This window comes from Abramis brama, assembly GCF_963993115.1.
Source record: "Abramis brama genome assembly, chromosome: 3".
Classification (NCBI taxonomy): Eukaryota; Metazoa; Chordata; class Actinopteri; order Cypriniformes; family Leuciscidae; genus Abramis; species Abramis brama.
The window spans coordinates 20,669,209-20,691,006 of record NC_139965.1 but is presented as its reverse complement, the minus strand read 5'-3'; the positions used below and the strand labels follow the sequence as shown (position 1 = coordinate 20,691,006).

At 39.9% G+C, this 21,798-nt stretch overlaps 1 protein-coding gene across 4 annotated transcripts in view; it reads right to left on the bottom strand.

Moving 5' to 3' along the window:
- Positions 1-21,798, bottom strand: part of htr2cl1 (5-hydroxytryptamine (serotonin) receptor 2C, G protein-coupled-like 1) — a 103,712-nt gene that overhangs the window by 24,571 nt on the left and 57,343 nt on the right. For 2 of the 4 annotated variants that reach the window (XM_084108316.1, XM_084108319.1), the window contains exon 2: positions 1,959-2,060. The gene's annotated coding sequence lies outside the window, so the exon portion shown is untranslated. Of the gene's footprint in view, positions 1-1,925; positions 2,061-21,798 lie in introns of all 4 variants that reach the window. The other 2 variants (XM_084108317.1, XM_084108318.1) reach the window with 2 other exon arrangements.

Here is a 21,798-nt window from a genome sequence, read left to right as displayed (position 1 = left end):
CATTCAACCTGAGGTGAGCGTTGTTCTCACTTCATAGTTTCCATGATGGCTGTCAAGGGAATACTGAATGTACTTCCATTAGGATTAAAAGAGAGTGAAGAATGAAGAACATTAAGATAGCTTTGTACAACAGTCTTTTCATTGTTCTTGCTCATCATTATTCAACATGCAGTATTTGCATAAATTCGCTTGTGAAACAAATGCAAAAATCCTCACACACTCACTCACTCACTCACTCACTCACTCACTCACTCACTCAAACTACATGCTAATTTCTTCAGTCAGGTTTTCATCCATCCATCCATCCATCCATTCACTCATTCATCACTCCCACATTTACATGCTTACTCATTTACTGGCTCCCTCATTCATTTGATTATTAATTAATTCATGCATTCTCTTGCTCATTCACTGACTCACTCGGTAAACTGCTAATTCATTTCTAACGTCATTAATCCATCCAGTCAGTTGTTTTCTCACTTGCTCCTCAAGTTACACGCCCTCTCACTCATTTATTCACTCACTGACTTACTTACCCTTTTCATTTAATCATTCAATGACTAAACTCATTGAATCACTCAGTCGACCATACATTAATTCATTCATGCATTCTCATATTCATTCATTTCAGCCATTTTCTCACTTGTTACTCCATTAACATTCACTGAATTCATTATCCAATAACGGATTAATAAATTACTGAATTCGATCATTTATTGTAATAATTTTTTATAATTATTAATGTTTCAAATATTAATTCATTTATTATTTGATTAATGAATAAACAATGGTACCACTTTTTTTGATAGTCCACTTTAGACATTCTATAAACTATAAATAACTTTGCAACTACATGTCAACTAGTAGTCATTAGTAGACGGTCTACTTAAAGGGTTAGTTCATCCAAAAATTAAAATGATCCCATAATTTACTCACCCTCAAGCCATCCTAGGTGTATATGACTTTCTTCTGTCAGCCAAATATAATCTGAGTTATATTAGAAAATATCCTGGCTCTTCCCAGTTTTATAATGGGATCCAATGCATCCATGCATCATAAAAATAATCCATACGGCTCCAAGGGGTTAATAAAGGCCTTCTGAAGCGAAGCAGTGCGTTTTTGTTAGAAAAATATCCCTATTTATAACTTTATATAACTATAATCACTGGCTTCCGGTAACGGCTGTATGCGAGTCGAGTTCCAGCGGAAGAGTGAACACTGACCCGACATGGGCGTAAGGTGGGAGTAGACGCCTCTCACGGTTCAAACAAATAGGGCTGGACAACAAACTCAAGCTCCTCTTATTTTAGGCTTCTAATTTGTGTCCGGTGTTTTGTTTTGCTCAATACTCTGCGCTTCTGCGTTTGTCATTACGTCATACATCGGGTCAAAGGTCACTCTTCCACCGGAACTAGACTCGCATTGGAGCTTCAAAAACTCAGGATCTATTCACTCCTATTAAAAAGCTTGGAAGAGCCAAGATTTTTTAAATATAACTCTGTGTTTGGCTGAAAGAAGAAAGTCATATACATGGCTTGAGGGGATAATTATGGGATTATGGGATAATTTACATTTTTGGGTGAACTATCCCTTTAATATCTGCTAACACTTTATTTTGACATTCTATTGACTATAAGTAGCTTTGCGAGTACATGCCAACTTCTACTATACTGAACTTCAACTAAATTCTACTAATCCTAACCCAAACATAACAGTCTACAATACTCTAATGAGTTGCAAATTAATGAGGGTTAGTTGACATGTAGTTGCAAAGTTACTTATAGTCAGTAGAATGTCTAAAGTGGAAAATCAAAATAGTGTAATCTAAACAGTTACTTAATACATTCTCTTATTCATTCATTCTTTTACTCACTCTTCACTTTTTGACATTCATCCATTCATTTCACAGACATTTTCTCACTTACGCTCCCATTTTCACCTGATGTGAAAATGTTCACCTGAGAGCTCCTTCAGCGTGCAGGACTGCAGAGTGAACTGTCCGGAGCTTATCCACAGTCAGCTGTCAATCAAAGTCTGCTCTCCAACTTGAGTGCCGCCCGCTGTGGGAAAGAGACACACTTGATCAGACGCAGCTCTTTTCCACCCTCCTATACTCTTGTTCTAATTCTACACACCCAAACAATGAAGGATCCCTGCCCTACGCTGAATATTCATCCGGTATTTTAATTAGATGCAGAGCGAGTGTCAAGGGGACATAATGAAAGACAAGCAATTAAGGGAAAACTGGAAAGTTAGTGCCACCTTTGCCCCCTCATTATATGCCTAGGAGCCTTTGCTTTGTCAGCCCATTTCTAATCCACTTCTTTTTGAAATGTGAACCATTAAAGGCCAGAAATTATTTGTTAAAATTAAAAGGAGTTCCCTCTTTGAAAGGCTGTGATCATTTATCTTTCAGGACGATTTAACAAGCCTTTGGGGGACAACAGAATTCAAATATCTATGTAAATTAGAATGACTATGTGAAGCCAAAAAAAAAAAAAAAAGCTTTGCTGTTGCATTATAAGGCAATTAAAGTGTGGCTTTAAGTTTTTGTCCGCAGAGAGAACAAGCCCTGCTTTTAGGAATTTAAGATGGAGTCTAACTGAGAGGGGTTCAGAGAGAAAATAAAATTACATTCACTTACCGAATTACAGAAAAGAACAGAGTGTGAATAATACTCATCTTCTGTTTTCAAGCCTGTCTAAAGAAGATAGTTTAGAAGGGAATGCCTTAGTCTCTCTCTTCTCCACTGTTTTTCTTTTTTTCATCATTCACTCATCTACCTCCACAGCATATGCACAGGAAAAAACAACTCTTAACATTTTTCTGTCACGTGGTCAACTGTCGGAAAAAAATGAATTTGCTTTTGAATATCAGGCACGCATCAAGCACAAAATGTCCCTCTACTACCTGACATGTCTAGGTATTAAATTGTAAGAAACCACTGAAAAAGTAATCCTGAGAAATGACATGGGTCTCTGGGGCTTTTCACACATAACCCTGGGTTAATGAGATAAAAGCTAGTCTTTACCCTAAGTTACCTTAGTGCCAAAGTTATTTAGTGTGAAACTACGTGGTGCTAAAATGCTACCCTGAGTTTGTAACAAGAGACAACCAATCGTAAACCTCCTCAGTGATTACCTCATCAAATATTATATATTTTTACAGTCCGAGGGAAAGCAGCTAAAAACTCATTGAAGTAATGAGACACGCTGACAGGTATTAAAACAGGCATGTCAAGTCACCTTCATTTATATAGCGCTTTTAACAATATTGTTTTTTGCATGTATTTGTCCAATCAATGTTGTTAACATAAAGGACCTTGCACCTTGTTTCAACAACACACTTTGTTTTCAGACCAGCACTGCACGCCCATTGGTGTGATGTGCGCAAACAGATGGAAACAGATGGGCGCAAATGCATTTGCTATTTCAGCTCAGGCTGAAACTAGCAAAAAACACTTTCCTCTCGCCTGGCGCCACATTGCGCCGGGTGCTTGATAGGGCCCAAAATTTTAACTAGCATTTTATATATAGTTGTAACATCTGATCAGGCTCCGGTCTGCAAGAGGGAGCTCTCATCTGAATATTGTAAACTCTGTCACTTCCTGGTTCTACCACATCAGTTCCTGTCATGTCATTTCCAGTTCAGCTTGTATTAAAGCCATGTGTTCACACTGCCATATTGCATACCATTGTTGATGATTACTGTTATGACCATTGTTTTCATTCTTGTGACTCACGTTTTTGAATTACTAGTCTGGATTTGTTTGCAATTGGACCGTTTTGCCTGTGTTTCAAAGTGACTGATGTTGCATTCAATATGCACATTTGGGGTTTCATATCCAACAAGTACATCTATGAAAGCAGACCTTGTTAAAGCAGCCAAACAGAAAAAATGCAGCTACTGTAGCAATGCCATCGTGGGTTCGATTCCCAGGAAATCTAATAACTGATCAAATTTATATCTCAGATGCAATGTCAGACACTTTAGATAAAAACATCTGCAAACTTAGATATAAATTGGAAGATGGGGGAATGTTTGGGAACGTCTGTTTGCAAACAGCCATTACTTTTGCAATGCCATTTGGAGCACAGAAATCACTTCACAATTCACAGATTACAATAAATAAGCAGATTGCCCATAAATCCTTAAAATGTCATTACATTTGACATCAAATCTCCTCTAACCTGAAACCCAAACACATCAGAAGCTCTGGGGATATGCTAGAAATATTATCTCAGAGCTGGCTGGGTTACAGATGTTTTTATGGAGTGTGTGTGGAATACAGCGAGTTGATTAAAATCCCAGCTCTGATGTAACAGGCGGAGGATACATGCCCTGCTAACACACATCCATAAAGCACTTACACAAGCTCCCACAGTTCTGCAGAAGAGAGGCTGCTGACATGGATGTGTGTGAGAAAGAGTTAATGCTGACATGGATGTGTGTGAGAAAGAGTTAAAAAAAAAAACACAAAAAAAACCTTCAAACAATGCTACACAACTGTGTTTTTGTACAGTACATGAGAAAGTCTCTTTTTTACAAAGCTATACTTTGGGGACTACAGCTAAAGCTGAAAAAGTCTCAATATGGAGATATCCACATAAGATTTATAAATATTGTTTTAAAAGCAGTTAAATAATTTTCAAAAATTAATGAAAAAATTTAATAAAAAGCTTTTACCTCCAGTCACTCACTCTGTTACGAACTGCTCTGAGACACGAAGGTTGAGGATCCAAATGCAGTATTTATTGAACAGGGTAATCCAAAGACGTAATCCAAAGTACAGGCAACGTCAAACACCGGCAGTCCATACAAACAAACACAACAAGGCAGGGAATACGGACAAAAGAGTAATCCACAGAACAGGCAAGAAATCCAAAAACCAAGAGACATGAAAGCAGGGAGAATGCTCGGAATTGCAGTGTAACACTAAACAAGACTTTGCAGGGAATGAATGAGTGTACATGGTTTAAATAGGCTGAGACTGACAAGGTAATGAGACACAGGTGGATGCAATCAGGGATGATGAGTCCGGGCAGTGAGTTATGGCAAATGTAGTTTGTGAGGGAATGACAATAGTCTGATGTGGAGTGCCCTCGGGTGGCTCTCAAAGGCACTCCAGCTGGTGAAGTTACATAGCCCCCCTCAAAGGAACGGCTTCCAGACGCTCCTAAAATTGTCCAGGAGGGAGGTGGAGCGGAGGCGGACCCAGGGGCGGGATGGAGGATCCGATGGTTCAGGGGCAAAGGCGGCCATCTTGTCTGAAGACACCGGTGTAGACACAGGCGTAGAGTCGGCCATCTTGTCCGAACAAACGGGTAGAGGCTTCCATCTTGTCCGAAGACAAAGGCGTAGATGCTGCCATCTTGTCCGAAGACACAGGCGTGGCAGCAGTCATGACGGGACGAGACTCTGGAAGGACGGCGTCCATATTGGCCAAGGATTCACGGGCTGGAGCCGATGTGGGTACTGCCCACACACTCAAAATCGCAGTGGCGACTATGAGTGCTGTCTTTTCCAGAACTTACTCAGGCTCGGCAGGCATGACGTGAAGAAGCTTGGCAGGCATGACGTGAAGAGGCAGACCTGGGCATGCTGGTGACTGTGGTGGGCCAAGCTCCGTGGCCACTGGATCTTGGAGTGTGATGCCCCTCCCCAAAAAACGTTCAGGGGACATGTCCTCCTCATCCTCCCCAACAGTGAAGGAGGAACCACACAAAAGCAGGGCATAATACAAAAAGTCACTGAACGACCCTCGAGGAGCATCGTGGATTAACTTGACCATGAGCGGATGGTTAAGCCCGTAACAGAAAAAGTCGATGAGAGCACAATCTGGCAGTTCAGAAACATTTGCAATGTCCAGGAAAATATGAATGTGCTCTTCGAGGGTGTGGTTACCTTGGCGCATGCGACTCAACTACTGGATCCATATCCAAAGTATAGGCAAGGCCAAACGCAGGCAGTCCATACAAACAAATACAACAAGGCAGGGAACATGGGCAAAAGAGTAATCCACGGAACAGGCAAGAAATCCAAAAACCAAGAGACATGAAACCAGGGAGAATGCTCGGAACTGCAGTGTAACACTAAACAAGACTTCGCAGGAAATGAAAATAGGCTGAGACTGACAAGGTTATGAGACACAGGTGGATGCAATCAGGGATTATGAGTCCGGGCATTGAGTTATGGGAAATGTAGTTTGTGAGGGAATGACAATAGTCTGATGTGTAGTGCCCTCTGGTGGCTCTCATGGGCACTCCAGCTGGTGAAGTTACACACTCCCTGTTTGTTCTCTTTCTCTGGCTAGTTCACTGGTGATTGAAATTTCATTGCATTATTCATAATATGTTTTTTTTTTCTATACCTGATATTTTATAACATTCCTCACATGACGAGTGGGTCTTTAACTTTTCTTCATTTTAAATAAAAAGCTTTTATGTATTCTATTTTTATTTTTACCAGCCAATGATGGAAATGCGCAAGGTTTGTTATAGTAACAAACAAGTTTCACGCGCATCTGACTGACACTCTTATTTCAGTGTTTTTGTTATTGTTGTGGTTATTTTAGCAAACAGTTTGCTTCATATATATTCAGTTCAACAGCATTAAGTTAAAGTCAAGAAAGTAAACATTATCACGTTGTTTTTCTTGGTCTGTCCAAGCAATAAATGCACATCCTTGAATGAGCATATTTACTGTAATGTAATTTTTTGTTTGTGTAAAAATTAAACAAAACTAAACTAGCCAATCAAATTTATTTTCACCCACCCGTGCACGTACATACACACATTTGAATTAATATGTCATGAGTGATTAATAATCCATTTAACATTTATGTAAAAAATAAAACATTATTAAATCTCATGGTATACACACCGTATGCAAAACCGTACGGCTGCAGGCGCCACTGCTTAGAAGGATACTAAAACCTGAAATCTTATGCATTATGTAAATCAGCCAAAAGTCCCCACTTGGAAAATGCCTTAATAAACACACTAAATAACGACTTAATTAACATCTAAAAGTGCAAAAAGCTTTGTGTGAGGATTAGGTTTAGGGTAAGAGGATAGAAAATGTCACAAGCTCTATATAAATCAATACGTTTTCTATAACTGAAAAGCAGTAGTGTGTCTGGTCAGAGGGCTCCTCAAACCTTTCCTACAGCAGACGTTTAGTGATTGATTAGGCCTTCTCATTATCCAGCTCTGTGCTGCATCTCTTAGAAGACATTGGCCAGTATCCACTGATTCACTGAACCAATTTAAGGGAAATCGCTCCTGGGAGAATCTGAAGAATATCCTTAAACACCTGTGATTTTCTGTGGCGATATGACACATGGGCGATAAGGCATTCATTTGGCAGAAATGGAGCTAAATGATGAAATACAGTGTAACAGGACTGACATAAGACAGAGAGAGAGAGAGTAAAGATGTAACAGAGGTAGAGAAGATCATAGACAAACAAAGAAATGCTTGTAATGAGTAGGGCTGCCAACCAGGGACGTCACTAAGATTGGAAGACCAGGGGGGCTTAGCCCCCAGGGTATTTGTAACTTTATTTATAGAAAATCTTACAGTGAATTTGAGTAAAAAACAACTATGTATAGGCCTATGTTTAGCTGTATTTGTCTCTTCAACCCCGTTACCCTAGTCTCAACCCCGTCACACCTACATTTTTATTAATTTTTTTTTTAAGTTTATGAATAAGTAATTTAATGTTTGTTGAACTTAGTCAGAAATGTTCAGAGCAATCATAAGAATACTGATGTTAGTTCAAATTCTGAAGTTAAGCCACATCTTTGATCAAAAATGAAAGGGTTGCTGTCACAAAAAGTGCCCATTTCAGGCTTTAGTATAGCATAAGTGTAAAATTATATGTAAATGTTATGGTGCATGGTACAATTTCTGGTAAGCTACGCTTTTTTATTATTTCAGTTCAATTCTTGTGATTTGATTTAATATTCACTCATTTGGATAAATATTAGGTACACAAGATGGGCGTTAATTTTTCTCAAGGAAAAAAAAAAAACTCACCTAATGCTGTAAACATACAGAGAGCCCTATCAGCTGGTAGTATTTTTTTAAGGTTAAAAATAACTCAAATTAAATATAATGTGTTTTTTTTATATATATAATAACAACTTTATTTAATGATAAAAGTAAAAATATTGTAATGATTATGATTCGATGGATGGTGCGTGACGTCATTGTTACGGACAAACACGGAAGGATTTATGGTTTCTGGAACACCTGTGGACGATGAACGATAATTGGGGACTTTTAAAATGGGGGTTGTCGGACACTGAAGGAGAAAAGAGACTGATAAACTGTGTTTTTAACCTGCTGGGTTCACAAAGGGGATCTGTGGCGTTCGTGGTTGGCTAGCACCACCGGCGTGAAGAAAACCGGGGTCCCACTTATTGGCCTGGAGGTAGACAGTTGGGGGGAAAAAGAGAAAGATAGGGAAGTAAGTGTAGGTGGACCTGGCTGGTTTGAAGAGACCTTCCTACCATTAATGTGGCGAGGAAGGTTGAGTCCTCTCAGTGACGGCAGGGTGTCGTCGGACGTGGACAGGGAAGTCCGAAATTATTTTAATCATTCTATATGATCTATTATGTGTGTTGTGTTTAGCCCTTGGTGATTATTGCCTTCATGAACTGTATGTTGATTGCCTGTGCTGGTTATTCTATCTAGGCATGTGATTGGAGTTTCTAATTAAGTGTGCTTTGTCTGAGATATCACTATAGTTTGCTGTGAATTTGGAATGAGTACTTGGTTCCCTAACAAAATGTGTGTTCACGGTTTAATGAAATGAGATGACCAGTATATGTAATCAGGATATTTGAGTGAGCGAATGCCATACGGCTGCTATTGTTACTAATAAAAAGTGTATTCCTTTTGTAATCCCTGTTTTGGAGTGTGTTTGGTGTGCTCCCCCCGGACCAGACCGGGTTAGAAATTAAAGGTGGTGGCAGTATAGGTCTCAAGCCGCAAGAAGGCTTGCCAGTGGCCCCTAGTGGTGGCCAAAAATCATTACACTGGTAGCAGCGGTGGGATAGAATTGTAAAATACCCATAATTTTTTTTTTTTTTTTTTTTTTTTTTTTTTTTTTTTTTTTTTTTTGGGGTGTTGTTAAATTATTAAAATGGAGCACACTGAAAATGCACATTCTAGTCAGGAATTGTCTGCTGAAACAGCTATGGGTAGGACTGCTTCTGTTAGTAGTATAGTGAACCGTCCTGTGTTCATGCCAGAGACATTTACAGGTAATGGGCGTGATTGGTCTGATTGGTCCCAGCAATTTGAAATGGCTGCAGAGGTGAATAATTGGAACAGGGATTTAAAATTGAAGTTCATGTCACTTTTGTTGTCTGGCAGAGCAAGAGATGTGTTCTGTGGTTTGACCCTAGAAGATCGTAGTAGTTATGCTAAACTTAAAGAAGCGTTGAGTAAGTGTTTTGATCCTTGCGAAAGTGAGGATTGGAATCGTGCAAGTTTGTCAGCTAGGCGACGATTACCAGGGGAAAGTGCACGTGAGTTTGGTAACGCTTTGAGGCGATTAGTAGCCAAATCCTATCCAGTGGCTAACTGTGATACTCAAGATTTACTAGCACGTGAGCATTTTATTGCACATGTTGGAACCGGTGATCTACGAATACAGCTCCGTAGTGCTAGACCAGTTACATTAGAGGCAGCCATAAATTTGGCTTCTGAATTGGAGCTCATTCGAGAGTTAGAACGTAGTCAGATGACACCTGAATTGAAGGTGCGCGGAGTGTCTAATAACAATCCGAATGATACCCAAATGGCTATATTGCTTGAAACTGTGGAGAGTTTGCGTCAGGAAGTTAGAACTTTACAGGTGTCTGTTCAAAATCTTACTAAGACTCAAGTCAATAATGCCTCTTTTTCTAGGGCTCCTTCCCAGTCTGAATTACAAGGTTGTAGTCGGGGCCAAAAGGGTCGTGGCGATGTATGTTGGGAGTGCGGTTGTGATCGCCATTTGAGAAGAGAGTGTCCTTATGTACAGGGAAAATAGAGGGGGCGAGTAAAGAAGGTCAAATGCTCGCCCCCCTCCCTGATTATACGACTGGCCTGCAAATTAGTGTTTCTTGTAGTGAACAGGGTGTTGGGGTGTTTTTATCAGCTAAAGTGGGAGGGGTAGCCTGTGAGTTGTTGTTAGATACCGGGGCTCAGGTGTCGGTAGTGTCTAAAGAATTCTGGCAAAAAGCAACAAATGGGGGCTCTGAATTAGTGCCATTTTTAGGGAAGGTGTCTGTAGCTGATGGGGGACAAATGAATATTGTGGGAAAATGGTCAACGGTGTGCCAGATAGAGGCGTTGGCTTTGGCCACAGACTTCTTAGTAGCTGATATACCTTTACAGGAGATCATTTTGGGCACCGACTTCTTGAGGAAGTTTGGTGCAGTAATTGACTTAAATGCACAGTGTTGTAACTTAATGGGGAAGAGCCTACCGCTACAATTGGGTAATGTGAACAACAAGACCAGGACTGTATCAGTGAGGCAGGATGTGATTGTGCCCCCAAGAACTGAGGTTATAATTCCGGGTAGTGTTGAAGGAGTGGGGCTAGAGTGTATGGAAGGAATGCTGGAACCTTCGGATAGATTAGTTACTGAAGTTCTGGTGGCCCGGGTGTTATGTAGGGTGGAAAAGGGAGTGCTGCCACTAAGGGTAATTAATGTGACAAGTGAGGAACTTGTATTAAGGAAAGGGATGACTATTGGGACTTTGTGTACCGATGTTCAGACGGGGGATAGTGCAGTCAATTCTCTAAGTTCAATGAAAGATGCAGTAGAGCAGCCATGGACAGCCGAAGTGCTGTTGCAAAATCTGGGGTTAAATAATAGAGGCCTGGAACCCCTACAGTTACAAGCTGTGCAAGAATTATTGAGTGACTATTTTTCTGTTTTTAGTAAAGGTGACACGGATTTAGGACGGACCCATAGGACTCTCCATCAAATTGACACAGGGGATGCAAAGCCCATTAAATTGGCTCCTCGTCGGGTACCACTTCATTTGCAGCAAGAGGTGGCAGATCATGTGAAGCAGATGCAGGAAAGTGGTATCATACGACCCTCCTGTAGTCCTTGGGCTGCTCCTGTTGTGCCGGTGAGAAAGAAAGATGGCACATTGAGGTTTTGTGTCGATTATCGTAAGTTAAATGATGTCACTAGAAAAGATGCATATCCCCTTCCACGTATTGACGACGCATTAGATAGCTTAACCCATGCACAGTGGTTTTCTACTTTAGACTTAGCTAGCGGTTACTGGCAGGTCGAAGTGGACCCTATTGATCGCCCTAAAACAGCCTTCATAACAAGACAGGGGCTCTTTGAATTTAATGTTCTTCCGTTTGGGCTGTCTAATAGTCCAAGTACATTTCAAAGGCTTATGGACTTGATTCTGGCAGATTTGCAGTGGTCCGTGTGTTTAGTGTACCTAGACGATATTATAGTTTTTGGGAAGAATTTTGGGGAACATCTTCAGCGGTTGGGTCAAGTGTTGTCCCAATTGCAGGCTGCCAATCTCAAAGTAAAACCATCTAAGTGTAATCTGTTTGCCACCAAAGTACAGTACCTTGGTCATGTTATTTCGGCTGAGGGGGTTATGGCTGATCCCAGCAAAGTGGAAGCTGTACAATCGTGGCCAACCCCTAAAAATCAGACTGAGGTACGAAGCTTTTTGGGCTTAGCCTCATATTATAGACGATTCGTGAAGGGCTTTGCTGAGTTGGCTAGACCGTTACATCGGCTAACAGAAAAGGGGAGGCGATTTCAGTGGGATGATTGCTGTCAGACTGCTTTTGAGAAGTTGAAATTGTGCCTTACTACTGCTCCGGTTTTAGCCTATCCAGACCCCCAGCGCTCATTCATCCTGGATACAGATGCCAGTGATTCGGGGATTGGGGCTGTTTTGTCACAGGAAGTTGATGGGTTGGAGCGAGTGGTGGCGTATGCTAGTAGGACTTTGAGTAAACAAGAACGTAAATACGCCACCACAAAGAAGGAACTGCTTAGTGTGGTTACTTTTACCAAGTATTTCAAACATTTCCTTTTAGGGAAAGAGTTTTTGTTGCGAACGGACCACAATTCTCTTCGTTGGTTGCATAATTTTCAGGGTTTGGAAGGCCAGTTGGCCCGTTGGTTGGAACAATTGGCTGTCTTCCAATATAAAATTGTTCATCGACCAGGTAAAGACCACATTAATGCTGATGCGCTATCAAGATTACCATCTTATTCTGGAGAGGGTGTGGCTAGCTCTGTTAGTTATGTAGAGGTAAAATCTTCACCTCAGGGTGGTGCTTTGGAACAGGGAGAGTTCTCGAATCAAGAAATTAGGGGGGTGGAAGAAGGAGAGAATGATTTGACACGAGCTCAGCATAGGGACCCAGAGTTGAGTTTGATGTTAACATTGAAGACTCAGAAAGGTAATCGACAAGCAGTTATGAAGACCTACCCTTCCCTTAAGAAGTATGCCTTGGTCTGGGAGCAGATAGAGGTTAAGGGGCAGAGGTTGGTGAGGGTGTTGCCTTCAAAAATTGGTCTGAGGGCAAAAACTCAAGTTATTATTCCACAGTCTATGGTGCCAGACATTTTGAGGTTGCTGCATAATATAACCACGGGAGGCCATTTAGGAGTGCAAAAGCTACAAGAAAAGGTGAGGGGTCGTTTTTATTGGCCAGGATGGTATAAGGATGTGAAACGATGGTGTCAAGAATGTCCTGAATGTGCGGTTCATAAGGAAAACGGTCCGGTTCCCCGGGCCCCGCTTATTCCTTCTGTAACATCTCGTCCTTATGAACGAGTTGCACTTGATATATTAGGGCCCCTCCCTGAGACCCTCCTTAAAAACAAATATGTGTTGGTTGTGGGGGATTATTTTTCAAAGTGGACAGAAGCGTACCCACTCCCAAACCAGGAAGCAAAGACCGTAGCCAGAGTACTTGTAGAAGAGTGGGTGTGTCGTTATGGAACCCCTAGAAGCCTGCATTCCGACCAAGGTCGAAATTTCGAATCAAATTTGTTTGGGGAATTGTGTCGGTTACTGGGCATTAATAAGACAAGGACATCTCCATATCAGCCGCAGTCAGACGGAATGATTGAGAGGTTTAATCGTACATTGCTGTCCATGTTGTCCTTTTATGTTGAGGATAATCAGCAGAACTGGGATGTCCTTTTGCCTTATGTAATGATGGCTTATAGAAGTAGTGTTCATTCTAGTACTGGCTTTACCCCATATAAAGTTTTATTTGGGCAGGAGATGGTTTTGCCTATTGATGTCATGATGGACGTAGATGGACAAGAGCGATTTGCAACTGTGAATGAGTATGTGAAGGGGGTAGCTGAAAGCCTTGCAACTGTAGTTGGGGCAGTGAAAAATCATCAGGCTAGAGCCTCGGAACATCAAAAGTTGCACTTTGACTTTAAAGCCAGGTTTCAGTATTATTCAGAGGGTGAGTTGGTGTGGCTAAAGAATAAGGCCAGGAAGAAGGGGGTGAGCCCAAAATTGCAGAAACGGTTTAAGGGCCCATATAAGGTGTTGGAAAAGGTATCTGAAGTGTTGTATCGGATACAACCGGAGGCAGGAGGTATAGATCATGTGGTGCATTTTAATCAGCTGAAACCTTATGTCCCTTCTATGGTTGCAGAGTCTGGGGGTGGCTATACAAAAGCCAAAGCTGACCAGGAGATTACATCTGCCCAGACTACGGGGAGGAAGGAAAGGGGTCCAGGCTTTGGGTCTACTTGGGTGTTTCGACGATCACGGCCACCTGATGTTCCTGTTGCTGTGGGGGACGTCCATTCATCTGCTTCTTCTGGTGTCGCGGACGGGTTTCAGTTGGCGATTTCACCTGCTGCTGGAGTACCTGCTTCACCTGGGCTGTCGGCTGCTATCGGGGGATCTCAAGCATCGCAGCTTTTTATTGAGGCTGAGCTGCCCTCGGCTTTGGCAGAAGCTCCAGTGGTGGACAGTGGTTGCCCCCCTGTGTCTCCGGCTACAGTGAGAGAGCCTCCCTTACCTGCTGGATCTACGGTTGCTGAGGGGGCTAGCAGGAGTGATCGGTTTGCGGCTGGGGGGAAATTGTCCACACCAACTATATCTATTACAGAGGGGGGCCGTCCCCTACGAATAAGAAAACCCCCTGTGTGGTTCAAGGATTATGATGGAGCTGTTTAGGGACTCGAGGACGAGTCCCAGTTTTCAAGAGGGGAAGTAGTGTAATGATTATGATTCGATGGATGGTGCGTGACGTCATTGTTACGGACAAACACGGAAGGATTTATGGTTTCTGGAACACCTGTGGACGATGAACGATAATTGGGGACTTTTAAAATGGGGGTTGTCGGACACTGAAGGAGAAAAGAGACTGATAAACTGTGTTTTTAACCTGCTGGGTTCACAAAGGGGATCTGTGGCGTTCGTGGTTGGCTAGCACCACCGGCGTGAAGAAAACCGGGGTCCCACTTATTGGCCTGGAGGTAGACAGTTGGGGGGAAAAAGAGAAAGATAGGGAAGTAAGTGTAGGTGGACCTGGCTGGTTTGAAGAGACCTTCCTACCATTAATGTGGCGAGGAAGGTTGAGTCCTCTCAGTGACGGCAGGGTGTCGTCGGACGTGGACAGGGAAGTCCGAAATTATTTTAATCATTCTATATGATCTATTATGTGTGTTGTGTTTAGCCCTTGGTGATTATTGCCTTCATGAACTGTATGTTGATTGCCTGTGCTGGTTATTCTATCTAGGCATGTGATTGGAGTTTCTAATTAAGTGTGCTTTGTCTGAGATATCACTATAGTTTGCTGTGAATTTGGAATGAGTACTTGGTTCCCTAACAAAATGTGTGTTCACGGTTTAATGAAATGAGATGACCAGTATATGTAATCAGGATATTTGAGTGAGCGAATGCCATACGGCTGCTATTGTTACTAATAAAAAGTGTATTCCTTTTGTAATCCCTGTTTTGGAGTGTGTTTGGTGTGCTCCCCCCGGACCAGACCGGGTTAGAAATTAAAGGTGGTGGCAGTATAGGTCTCAAGCCGCAAGAAGGCTTGCCAGTGGCCCCTAGTGGTGGCCAAAAATCATTACAATATAATAAATATGTAATACAGAACACATATTTAGCAAAATACTCTCTATAGCTCTTTTTTTCTTGCCAACTATGTGCTATAGCCTATATGTTCATTAAATGACTTTCCTGAGGTAAATGTGACATAATTGTTCTCCAGCTATGTTATTGACCTCTTCACGCTTATAAAAAACACTGATTGATCGATATTATGTATGAGGAATATACATTTCGGTAAGTTGTAGCCTACTTCAACAGTGTTCGTGTTTTTTTACTATTAGCTAGTAGAGATGATCGGTTCACGTGCCGCTAGGGATCTGTCACGTCACATTTACAAACGCCAAAACGGTATTTATTGTTTGAATTTCGTAATAAAATTGACAGAATCTGAGAGTTGAGATTATTTTATATCATAACCTGCTCTGACTGTCTAGTCTGTCGGTCTCCGTGTCCTCTTTGCTTCGCGATTTTTCTGTGCGTGAGAAAATGGATGAGTGGCGTGAGAGCGGGTGAAAAGTCAATCGCGTGAGTCTCACAGTGAATGCGTGAGAGTTGGCAGCTCTTACTCTTTGTACTTCTATCCAACTTCCGACTTTTCGGCTATTTTTTGTAGCTGGATATATCTCATTTGTTACGTCTAAATATGAATGAGGATTCGGTTATTGATAAATCGAATTGTTGTTCTTATTATCATTTAGGGGGGCTTAGGAACATTTTGGGGTAGCTTCAGCCCCCCTAAAATAGGCCTAACGACGTCCCTGCTGCCAACCATTCTCTCTAATAAGGAATCATTCCGGACTGAAGGGAACGGACTTGCGTTTCATATTAAATCCATATAGGATGCATTTTATCCCTTATTTAAGCGTCTTACACCCAAACAGCTAAAAACACCTCAGGTGAGCTGTTTGAATTGGCTTCTCTCATGGGCAAAGCTTTAGGCGTTTACTCTGCTTGTCGCATTTAGTTTTTGTTTAAATCTGGTCAGTCTGGTTTACTTTAATCTAAAATAGCATATCCGCTATAAATATATGTTGAGTGTGAGAACATCCCTTATTCTCCTCTTCTGAAGTTGACATCTCCAGTAATGAGCGATAAAAGCAGAATCATCTTATGTACATTAAACAATGTGTGTGAGACTGAGAGGTTTGTAGGTTGGTAGCAGGGTGTTTGAAGTAACTAATTAACTGCAGAGACAGATATGACCTTTCCCTCAGACTACATCGATTTCCCCAATAGTGGCCCGGACACACAAACACACACACACACACACACACACACAGAGAGAGAGAGAGAGAGAGATAAATAAGATAGATAGAGAATGGCATACTGTAGAATACGGTTACACTTTATTTTAAGGTGTCATTGTTACAGTGTAATTATATATTTAAGTACTGAGTAATAATAAGCAACTACATGTACTTACTATAGAGTTAGGGTAGGATTAGGTTGAGGGTTAGTTGCATGTAATTATGCATAATTTACTGTTTTACTATTACTATGGTACGTACATGTAACACATGTAACAATCTTCTGAATGTGTATCTGCAAATAAACACAGTGGAAGTTGACCCACCAATCAGAACACACACTTGCTCACATCTTTGATCTGGAGCTGTTTCTTTTCTATGATTGTTTCTCCTGAAATCAACTTATGATGTTAGTCAAGGTTTCTTGCATCAAAAACAGGCATAGTTTAATTTTACATTCGCCACAGTGTGAGGCGGTGCGCTGAAATGATAAACCCTATTATAGTTAACGAATCTGTCTACTCCAGAATCGCCTGATGCTTTCAGATGACAAATCCTGTTACTATTTGTTGCACATCCTTCTGAAATAAAATTATGAATGTCTATAGTACAAACTATCTAATTATAAATATAATTTTTTCCATGATTTTCCACAGTGTCTGTAGGGTCTGTGTACCTTCTGGTCATCTGATTTTCTACTTAAAGGGAAATGAGAAACACTTTGATTTTAGTTTTGTTTAAGAAACAGAAAAACATGAATTTAGAGGTCAAGGTCAAAGTCATTTTTATTTATATAGCACCTTAAAGCAACATGAAAGCTGACCAAGGTGCATATAAAAATAAATAATAACACAACTATAATGGTTAAAAATGAATAGATTAAACATCGCACAATAGCCAAAGAAATTAATTAAAAAACAAGCCCCCAAAAAAGCTAAAAGCTAAAACCTGTGAAAAGAGGTACATTTTCAAGGACGACTTAAAAGCTGGTAGTGAAGCAGACAATCTAACGGATTGAGGTAGTAAGATCCACAGCTTTGGGGATAATTTTCATGAAACAAGAGGTGAGACACTGAGATTAACTGAACAGGTTTTTATTCACAGATAGGTTTGATATTTTGGATCGCCAAACGCTAAGTGAGGAGCATAAGCAGTTCAATGGACAGTCACACTTAACTGACAGAGTCTTTCTCTTTGCAGGATGGAAGATGAGATATAGTCTGATAGACAGGTAGCTTAAGAAGGATAAAGAAACACAGGTGAGTAGTAGGTTCACTCTCATGTAGAGACGAGACCGGATAATGAGTGAGTGTGAGCTTTGTGCTTATGAATGGTGTTTGATGAGGGAGCGACAGGTGTGGCAGGTTAGTATTCTGGTGATTGTGTGAACGAGTGGGTGGAGCTGAAGGACCTGGTGCTGATGGCATGCTGGCTGAATCCGTGACACTACTACAGAAAAAGCTCTGTTAACTTTTAGGGGCTGTTTACACAACACCGTTTTCAACTAAAAATGTACAACTTTTTAATTCGTGGATCCGTGTGAATGGGGATCGTTTTGACAATGGTGTCGTCTGTGCGTGGAAAACTCAAAGGAAAAACTTCTCCGTTTTAAGCATATCGTTGTTGTGTAAACGTACCCTTGTGAAAGGCAAAACTAGTTGACAGATGTTTTTTGTATGTTTGGTTCATGCACTGTAAAAAATGATCGTAATTTTAACGGTAAAAGACTGTAAAAATGCTACAGTGAAAAACTGTTAATTGGTTAACAGAAAGTTTCCGTACTATTTACGGTAAATAACTGTGATAGATCTAACGGTACATTTAATGTAATTTTACTGTAACATACCGTTAAATTTACAGTTTTTGAAAGTGAAAAAACAACTCATTGTATAATTTACAGTGAAAAACCGTAAATTGACATTCCCACAATTCCCTGTGACACTTCACATTTGATGTATTTTTGTTGAAATAACTATGTTTGTTTCTTCATAGTTTTCTTCGTTTTTTCTAATCAGTTATGTACATTAGGGGTTTATGTTACATTTAATGTTGTTAAATTAATGTTTATTGCATTTTTAAAATTTCATGTGTTACCATGATGGTGTTTAATGTTTGTGTGAATGACACTGTGCAGCTTCTATATATATTAGTATTAACTTTCTTGTGGAAGAACTGCTTGTGTTGAGCTTTGATTGATCATGTGACTCTCATCACTGCTGTGATTGGTGGTTATCAGTGTACAAAACAGATATTAATATTTCAATAGGACGGTAAATTAACGTTATATCATATTACTGAAATCCAATGTTAAATATACAGTTTTTTTCCGTAAAAACAACGGGAAGAAATTACCATTTTTTTACAGAATTTTTCCGTTTTTTAACAGATATTTTCTGGCACCCCTGCTGCCAGAAAATTGCCGTTTTTTTACGGCTTTTACAGTGTGAGTAAAAAATGAGTTTATATATAGTTATTTGTTTCTCATTTAACTAATTCCTTTTTAAGTAGAAGATCAAATGGCCAGAAGGTACACAGACTCTATAGTAAGAATGTAATGTAATATAATATATGCTACCCTCAAGTGCACATGGGAAACTTTCACCTCCAAGTTGGGTATTAAAATTAAAATTCATTATAAATTTCTACAGACTTGCTTTGTACTCATTGATCTCTATATAGGTAACATATATATTATATGATATTATCTATATTATAAATCAGTGTTTCCACAATGTTTCAAATCAACACTTCCAACGTCACAAATTAGCAACTTGTGTACTGTATCATCTAGAATTCCAAGTTACAATACAGTGTGACTTCACTTAGTCATTCATGTGCTCTGAATTTTTTTTCCACTTGAATGACACATTAGTATCCAATGACAATATAAATGAATCCAAAAGAATTAATGTAACCAATTGGCTTTTAGTACTCACTCCATTTTTTAATGGAAATCACCTGAGACATCATGAGATTTCAATTGATTTAAAAAAAAAAATGAAGTTCTGTCTGAAAGGTACTGATGTATCTGAAGTTTAGTTGCACACCTTAAAGCATAAAGAAGAAGAAAAAACACAGTTCCATGCAACACTGCGAAAAAATAATTAAAAAGCACAAGGCATTTAAGAATACAAGAACATTTCCAAGTCATTAAGTATTCCTTAGAGAACAGATGAGTCAGTAATTAAGAAATGGGAACAGTTTGGCACAGCTACAAATCATAAAGCAGCCCTTAAAACCTGACCGTGCAAGAAGAAAATCAGACTAAACACTATTGATTGAGCAACAGAATTTTTTTTAAAATTAGCGCTTCTCCAATGACACATGTCAGCAATGCTTCACTGTGACCAAGGATGCTAAATTAGCAATGTGTAAAATTTGTTTGGCTGAAATATTGAGAGGCGGCTCATTGCTGAAGAACTAAGACTGGCTTAATTTCTCAACTGAGAACACAACACCCTGAACAGCATACTGAGTATAGTTACCCAAACTGAATTACCCAAAACTCATTTTGGTGCATCACTACTAAACATCATATTTGTCATAAGCATGGCATCAAACCAAATACTGTGCAACGTTATTTAAAGGAAACACAATGTCCCTACTGTGAATCATGGTGTCGGAAGCAACATGCTGTGAGGAGGTTTCCTGCAGCTGCCCTGGAAGGCTTGTGAACGCAGTTACAACACGGAAATCCTGGACGAAAACCTCATGGAGTCTAAGACACCTGCAGCGTGGGAGAACATTTGTTTACAAAGGCCAAATCCAAAGCTATGCTGGAATTACTTAAAAACAATGTTCCCAATCTCCCCTCTGCTCTACTGCTTGCACTACAGGAGATTATCTAAATGAATTTTAAGAAAATCCTTAGTATTTATTAGGTTTAACAGTAAGTGTCCCGTCAATCACTCACCTCACTCTTGTGACAGCTCTTCAAGCATCCCTGCACTACCTCAACCCCAACCATTATTTTAATGCCTTCACTTTATATTAACATTAATCCATTAATTAGTTCAGACAGGGGCTTAGCACTTATGCTCAAGCCCCTTCTTTACGCAAAACAAACCAAATCTCTTTACTTTTATGGCTTTTTAAGAAGTAAGATGGATGTGAACTTGTGAAATCTTATTAAATTCTGCACATGTGTGAAAGAAGCTTCAGTCCTGTGGGTCTACTGCACCGTTTCCCAAATGGGGCTTCGTGAGGTAACTGCAGCGGGTTTAACATGCATTTTGGGAATGATTTCCAACATGTGGACAGAAGAATTTCACCAGTATTCTGCCAAAATAAATGTTCACGGATTTAAAATCTTAAAAGCTTGTGGGTTTGAACATTTGAAAGCGAAGAATTAAAAAAAAAAAATATTGGTAGCTTGTAGTGTAAACATTTTTTTTTTTTTTTTTTTTTTACAATGCAGTAATATATTTGTCTTTATTTTTAATAATTACAGTTAAAAGTACTGCTACTACTAATTATACTTATCACTGTAAAGCTGCTTTGCAACAATCCGTATTATAAAAAGCGCTATATAAATAAAGGTGACTTGACTACTACTACTAATAATAATAATGGTCTGAAAGAAGTCTTAGTTGGTTTCAGCAGCAGCAGCAGTATGAAACATTTTTATGACATGCAATGTAATTTTACTGTCATATGACAAAATAATTGCAATATATTTTTTTTTGTCCAAGCTGTGCATCCCTATGAATAATTTTAAAATAAAAGCAATCAAAATAAAACACTTACTGAAAAACATATTAAATATTTTATCTGTTTATCTTGCATATCATTTAACCATAAACCAGCATCAGAGAACAGTGAATATGCAAATGTGTTGTTAAATTATTGAAATATTAACTTAAAATCTCAGGGGGTACTTCAAGTAAATTAAATATAAAGTAAATTAAATGTTTTGCATCTAAGGGGTTGGGCTGAAAAAAAAGGAAAAAAAAGACAGTAAACTTGTCTACAGTAAAGTATCATGCCGCAGTCTAAAAGCAGCTGTTTTGTGACCCGGGTCCACATACCCCGTCCCCCAGTTGTGTGTTCTGTTTGCCGGGGTTTCTGGGTTCAGTTGAGCACTGGTGGAGGAGAGAATGCAGTGACCCACGGTGTTCTTATCTCAAGCTGAGCCCTCCATTAAGTGTGTGTGTTTCAAGATGAATCCTCTGTTAATCTACTGCAAGAGTGTGTGACTGTGATTGTGATGACTGTGAGTGAGTGTAGCATGCTGTGAATCACAGATGTGACTGCATGTGTTGCCCTCCCTCTCTCAAGCGCACACACACCACACACACACACACACAGTTTGTTGTGCATTTAAAGATCCAAATAAATACACACAGATGTGCGCTCTTTTTAAAAGGGATGATATTGTCCCTCTTTTTCTCTTATTCTAAAGTAATTTCATTCCAAAAACATGGAGTTTGTCTTTGAATTTGGACCTTTATATGCAC